The 7640-nt window shown below is 25.1% G+C and overlaps 1 long non-coding RNA gene across 1 annotated transcript; it reads right to left on the bottom strand.

The window, feature by feature from the left end:
- Positions 1-4263: 4263 nt before the first annotated feature.
- On the bottom strand, positions 4264-5385 carry LOC112681763. The gene is made up of 3 exons (XR_003148424.1): positions 5354-5385; positions 5134-5280; positions 4264-4377 (listed from the first exon to the last, which is right to left on the bottom strand). It is a non-coding gene; the product is annotated as an uncharacterized LOC112681763 (long non-coding RNA).
- Between the last annotated feature and the right edge of the window lie 2255 nt (positions 5386-7640).

The raw sequence follows: 7640 nt of genomic DNA, 5'->3' as shown, positions 1-7640 counted from the left end.
TATAATAATTATAAAAATCTTAATGTAATATAATATATAATAAAATGTTTTGTACTTTGCCTAAAATGGGTCGGCAATTTGCATAATGCCCAGGCATTTTGCAAAATACCTGAATTATCTATATTGCCGGTAGCATATACATACATACCAACACTTTTATACAAGAAACTATTCGCTAAGTATAATTGCTTTTGCAATATGTGGTTACATCAAGTCATTTTCAAAATATTTGCAATACTGGCAGAGTGTACGTAAAAAAAAATATAATACCGATTAATAATAATATTAATTTTTTATTTATTATTAAAAAAAAAAATTAAATTACAATTTCTTTCAGTGGTGATGAATAACTTTAGAAAAAAATAATTAGTATTAAAAGTTAGCTCTCCTTTAATATGCGTATAATTTGAAAATATAAAAAAACTTCTGATTTTGAATGTACAATCTAATTTTTCAATTGTTATATTTATGCTTGAGTAAGAAAATACCGAATACGCAATAGTAATATATCGTGTATTTAAATTTATATTTTGTAATTTCGGTTTTATTTAGCCAAGTTAGCGTATACAGAAAATATTTTCGGAAGGGGCTACTATGGACAGAATGAAGTTAGTTAAATTACCATTGCTATATAAGAATTACTAATAAGACACAATAAGTACTTATCTACATTTAATTTACAGAATATCCCAAAATGATTTGACGTTGAACGCGAATTCTAATTAAGCATAAAGCACCATTAAAATATAACATACGTTTAAAATAATTTTTAAGTTTTTTAAAACATTTCGGGGGGGGGATGTGGCCCACTAGGCCTCCTTATATACGCCACTGAATTAATACATTAAATTATATTGTATATAATTAATTATACATAGTAGGTTTTATATTATAGACCAGGGGTCGGCAATAGGCGGCTCGCGGGCAATGTTCCGCCCGTGGAAGGGAAGTAATTTGCTAATTGCTGTAGTGCATAAAAAGTTAATTTGTGATCTGATATCAAGAGTATCTGCTTTCCGACAAAAACTTGAAATATTTGAAGAAGATATAAAAATTCAAGATTTTATTCATTTTCCAACAATCTTAGAATATAAAAAGAATTCCGACATAGACTGCAGTATGTTTTTAAGTCTTTAATCGGACCTTGGTGAAGAGATTCAAAGAATTTGCAGAAATTGAAAAACTGTCTCGATTTTTAAAAAATCCTTTTAAAGTTTCTCCTACTGTATAATGGATTAACGTTGCCACAAAATTATTTAGACTACCAAAATCTTCACTTCAAATGGAATATTTACATTTTTAGACAAAACATGTCTTGGATAAATACATAAACTGTAAAACCCTGGCCATAAAATTAGCTTCTATATTTGGCTCTATGTATTTATGTGAAACTTCGTTCTCCAAAATTACGCTTTTAAAAAATAAATATCGTTCAAGATTAACTGATCACCATTTCGAAAACACTTTGCGCATCAGTTGTTCTCCAAGAGTACCAGATTTTAAAAAATTAGCTCAAGAAAAGAAATGTAATTTCTCTCATTAAACTTAAGTATAAAATTATATTAAAATTAGTATGAATGTATAATTACTTTATAAATAATTAAATATAAAATCATTTGTCTTAAAATTTGTTTTTAATACAAAAATAAATACATTATTGATAATAACTTTAAGTTTTTTCTGGCCCTCGACATTTTTTTTAAAATTTATCTGGACAGCTATAGAAATTAACTGCTGATTCCTGCTATAAATATAGAGTATAGTATGTTTTATTACTCGCAGTGTTATATTTTTCATGATGTTATTTAAAAATTACATATATATTTCAAATAATTTCGTAGCACTCTAGTTGGGAACCTCTGCATTATAGTATGTGAATAGACATTCACGTACATGATAATTCATGTTTAAATGACTGTCAGTAATCGCCGATTAACTGTTGTACTTACCTATCTAATCATTAGAAAATACTGCAAAGGGTATGAAATAAAGAATATTATAGTACTATAATAGAGAAAGGTAAATTTTTATAAAAAAAGTAAAATAATGACCTCCAACCTGTTAACTTGCTGTATATTACTTTACTATACTCGTGTATGGCGATTACTTTTATACTAGTAATAGTCAATTGAAATTGAAGTCACATCAAATAAAATTATTGTAAATGAAATGAATAAAATATATACGTTTGCATAGTTCAAAATATAAATACCATGTGATGTATTAACAAAAAAAAATATTTTGGTAAATTTCATTTTGTACTTATATATAATTATATTATTATTTAGCAGATAGTCGTCATGAAATGAAAGGTTAAAAGGAAGAAGACAAGATAATTGGTTATAATTGAAAATAATAAGAGGACACATATCGTGTATGTGTGTGTGTGTATGTGTGTGTAGGTGAGAGTTAGAGGCAAATGGTAGTAAATATAACTTGCTGACCCCAAACACTCGACGAAAAAAATGATAGTAATCATTTAATTTGCAATATAAAAATTTTTGAAAATTCGTAGTTTCATTTTGTAATAAAATAACCATAATTCTCGTTATTAAATTGTAAATATCAATAGAACTATCGATTTTGAAACTTTAAACACTCGTAATTCGATTTCGTTTATGAATCAACAACAACAAAAATGTAATATTATAAACATTATCATAGGCGTAAACTGGGGGAGGTAAGAGGGGGTAATCCTCCCTGGAATAGATAAGGAAGGGCAGTGCCCCCTCTGATATTTAACATACCTTGTTTTAAAATAAGTACAAAACAGCTGATTATAGATATCACTATATAATTTTTTTTTTGAATCTTAATTTTCAATTTTCGATCATAATCTAACATAATGTTGAAAAATGAATAATTTTGTATAATAATATGTAGATAGTAAAGCGACATTTAGCCGCGGACAGGGTTGGACTAGGCCACCGGGGCACCGGGGTATGCCCCGGTGGGCTGCTGTAATTTTGGTTAAATAAAATTACTTAGTTTTTTTTGTTTTTAATTTAATTCGTCTATCTTCTATTCTTAAAATAAAAAATATCGCCTTGTAACATGACATTACTAATGGATGCGGTGACACAGGAATAGATAACTCGGAGTTTGAAAATTGAACATATTTAATGTAGCGATAGGCCGATTGATATCAATGATTTCATCACAATATTTATAAATAGAAAAATTTTAGGAAATTTGAATACAAAACATGTGTACAATATGTTAATCATACGACGTACCGTTCGCGTTTGTTCGAACAACATTTAATCAAAAGATAATGTTGGTATGGGTAGACATGGTCATGCAAGATATATGATAACTAAATTGTTTTTTGATAATAATAATTTTTATTAGATTTATTAGACTTTTATTTTAAAATATATTAATAGTTTTGATGTTCAGTCAATAACAAGTCTGTTACTAGTTTCCGACCTTTCTGTTGACTTCAAGTCAATTATTACCGGTAAGCAATTATTTTATTATAAACAATATCTAAACAAAATCTAACTCAGTGGTCGGCAACCTTTATGGACTTTTGGGCCACATTCACAAAAAAAAAATAGTTCTAGGGTCAGATTATATGAAAAATTTATATGATATTCAATGACATTTGCTAGTTTTGAAATTTCATGCGGGCCGCATAAAAGAAACATTAGTTGCCGACCCCACTGTTCTAACTCAATTAAAATTAAATGTATAAACATATTTCATGAATCAAATAATTTTTTATGGTATATAATTTATCTTAATAGGTAGGTCATTATATCAATATTATAGATAAGATATATTATGCGTAAACTAGATTTATTTAAGGTATAATATTAAATCTGAAAATATTAAAATGTACTTTTGTGTATATTGTTTTTTGAGTTACGAATATCATTTTCAGTTAAACAATAATTTGATTAAGTATCTACTTATTCCATTTATTATTGTACTTATTGTTCCATTGAGGCCGTTTTAAATTATTTTGCCCGGGCTATAGAGCTAGTTCAACCCTGGCCACGGACACCCTTTTTGTTAGATATGTAATTATACATTTGCCTCCCCTCTCCCTAATAAATTTTCAAGTTACGCCCATGAATATTATGTATGAAATGTATATTTACTGGTTTTCAGTCAAAATTATAGTTAATATAGCTTTTTGATAGATAGTATATAATAGTATATAATAGTATATAATATCCTAACGGCTAATAGAAGCAGAAAATAATGGTTAATATAGTGAGGATTTATGAAAACATTTAAAAAATAAAGCAATATAAATAACGGAAAAAACTGATATATTTTGCTATGTCAATACACATTACATACGATTAGTATTGTTAGGACTATGGCATTTTTGAGTTTGAAATTGACGGTTTACATAAGTTAACAATACTGAAAAAAAAAATAAAATTTGAAAAATATAACATAAAAAATGTACAACAAACGATGATACCATTTTTATAACATTATTATAGTAGAGTTTCTGATATTATCACAATGGAAATATATAATAAGCATAGGAGTTTATATAGTGAATAGGGTTATTCTAACAAAATTAAAGATAATGTAATATTTGAAAATATATAATCAAAGTAATATGATATTATTTTAGTTGTCCTTTAGTACCATAAATCATAATTTGATTTCTAGTTTGTTAAAAGATTTCGTAATATAAAAAAATAACACTCAATGCAAGTATTTTTGTTTTTAGTTGTGTTAAGAAAAAAGTTGAAATGTTTTAATAAAAAGAAATATTTTAACCATTGAGATTATAACGTACAAAGTAAAATCCACGATTATATTTTTTGTTTGTATAATTTTTAATAAATTTTACACAATTAACTTAGAACTTTTTTTTCGAAACCATTAATTTTTAAGAAAATTATAATTTTATATTAAATGGATGTATAGAGTAAGTTTACAAAGTTATGAAACTTACTTTAACTAGATTTAAATTTTTTCGTGTAATACAACTTATAATATAAGAAGTAATAAAACATAGTATTATCAATAAATTGACTAGTTCTTTAGAATAATAACATTATATTTTCAATCTATAACCATAAATTACTAAATATTTTTGATTTAATGTAATATATATAGTATAATTTAAAATTAATTTATAGACAAGTAGATTTATATACTCACTATTAATGATCTAGATTTTGGTGCGGCTTTGGTGACGGTTTTGATGACCTTGGTAGGTTGGACTTGTCCGATGACAACAATATTCATGAATACCTTTTCAGCGCCCATTTTTGATTTTTGTTGGATTTTTAGAAAGATAAGTGAAGACTGCGAATAGAAATAGAAAAATTAAATTATGTTGTCATAAAAAGTCCAAGTTAAAATACATTCATATACATACCAAAGTTAAGATTTTTGCAAAAAATGAGTTATACTGAAATTAAGATATCGGGTGCATTTATATATAACACTAGTTGTGACCGGTTTCGTGTGGATCGTTGTGGCGTGATCGATCGATATAACTTACTCACTGATTGGTTTATCAATCATCGGAAGAGTTAAAAAATATATTATTAAATATATGATAAATTTGTTTTAGTTTTTTATTGTTTAACACTAACAAAATATTTGTCTGTAGTAATATAATAAATCTGGTTTTAGAATGTTATTCTTATAGTTGAAACTGCTAGATGTTTGTTAGTCAGAAACGGTAATTTTAGAATTATTAATTTAAAATAAAAATTTGAGATACCCAATCAGAACAAAGTGAGGTTTATGAAAAAACAAATTGTTAAAAAAAAGCAAGAAAACTTAAAAATGTAATAACTCTGAAACTAAAATCTATGGTACGATTCAGATAGAAAATGATTTAAATATGTTATAAAAACCTGTAGAATCTTAGTGAAGTTATTCGATGATTATGAAATTAATGATTCCTTTTTTTTTTTTGGTCATTTAAGAATTAATTATAATTTACATTCAACTATTTAAGTTTAGTCTTAACCTTTGTGAAAATATTTTAAAACATCGAACTTAAATTCATAATGATATTTAGTTAAATTTTCCGGAACTATTTTTTTTTTTTTTTTTGAATACATAAGTTAATTTTTTCAGGTTTTTTTATTACTAATAAGCGATTAAAATTTTTGGAATTCATAGATATTAGAGATAAAATAATTATTAAAAATGTATACTATAAAAATATTATATTAGAAGAATTAAAAAAAATTCAGTCAAAGGTTGCTATTTTCTATACCATTTTAACGAAATAATTCATAAACATTTTCATATTTTTAAATAATATTTCCATGTGGGTATTTGTGTGTACATTTTAACTAAACACCTTAACGTATAATCTTCTTGAATATGATAAATATTTATTTTGTTCATCCTACAATTTTCAATAATATATAAAATGGATATAGGTGAATTTCTTATTTTTCTTATTTTCTATCAACCTTTACACGCCAATAAACATAATTTATAAAAACACAATTTATAATTATAGATTTTGAATGTTTATAATTATGATATTTATATAAAATGACGCTAAATAATAGTTCCGAAGATTATTTTTGTAAGGTCATTAGATTTTCTTGGTTAATACTCGTACTGAAGCATATTTATATTGTTAAGATATTAGTATACCTAATCTGGACAGTATTTAGATTTGAGAATTGAGTCGAGTATAAGTCAATTGGAAACTAACATTTTTTTCAGGTTATAAAACACATTATTATAGTTGTACTGATTTCAACGGGGATGAAATTACATATTTTGATATCATATTTTATTATTTTCAGGGATAATATTTCTAAAGTAAAATTGGTATTATAATGTGCCTTACATATATGGCACTTGTAAATTGAATTGATTTTTCAGTAATTAATTCTTGAAGCACTTTTTTTATGTTTCTTAAAATTAATTATAAAATATAAATGTCGCAATTATTAAAACATTTTCTTATGTAATAGGCAACACATTTTACTTAAATGCATATAATATAAGTTAGTAGTATTTTAAGAAACTTTTTTTTTATAAAAGTTACAGAAAATTAACAATGAATTTGTAAATTAAATAAACCATATGTCATACTGTTAAGTGATACGTTTTAATGTAGAAAAATTAAGTATTTAATAATATTTTCAAAGGATTTTATTAATTAGGTATCCTTGTTAATAAACAAATCTTCCTAGTATTGTGTCAATAGATATAGAATATTCTGTATAGAAGAGGTATAAGTAGATGAATAATATATTTTTAAAAACCATTAAAGACGTAAAGGTGACATTTTTTTTTTTAAGCGAAATATCTCTATATTTGAACAAATAGTTGATATTTTCTTCATAAAAAATCTCGAGGAAGTTAAATATATTATATTAAAAAAAAAAATGGTTTAAATTATATGTCATAATATCATGGAAAATTCGAAAATATTCGCTTAGAGGTAATTTTCGGCAATAAAGAATATAAATAAAATTATAAATCAAAAAGCATAAAAAATAACATGGAAACATAGATAAGTGTGAAAAATTCAAAAATTATCCATATCTAAGTCAACAATGTAGGATGTCTATTGGTATGGTACAAATATGTTTTTATAATAATATTCACAAACAGATCAACGATTGAGTGCCAAATTATAGACGGTAATTATTCAAAGTGTCTGTTCCGGTAACTAATTATGC

This window comes from Sipha flava, unplaced genomic scaffold, assembly GCF_003268045.1.
Source record: "Sipha flava isolate LNK unplaced genomic scaffold, YSA_version1 196_pilon_pilon, whole genome shotgun sequence".
NCBI lineage: Eukaryota > Metazoa > Arthropoda > Insecta > Hemiptera > Aphididae > Sipha > Sipha flava.
Note: the sequence above shows the minus strand (reverse complement) of the source record. Positions and strands in the feature narration are given on the sequence as shown.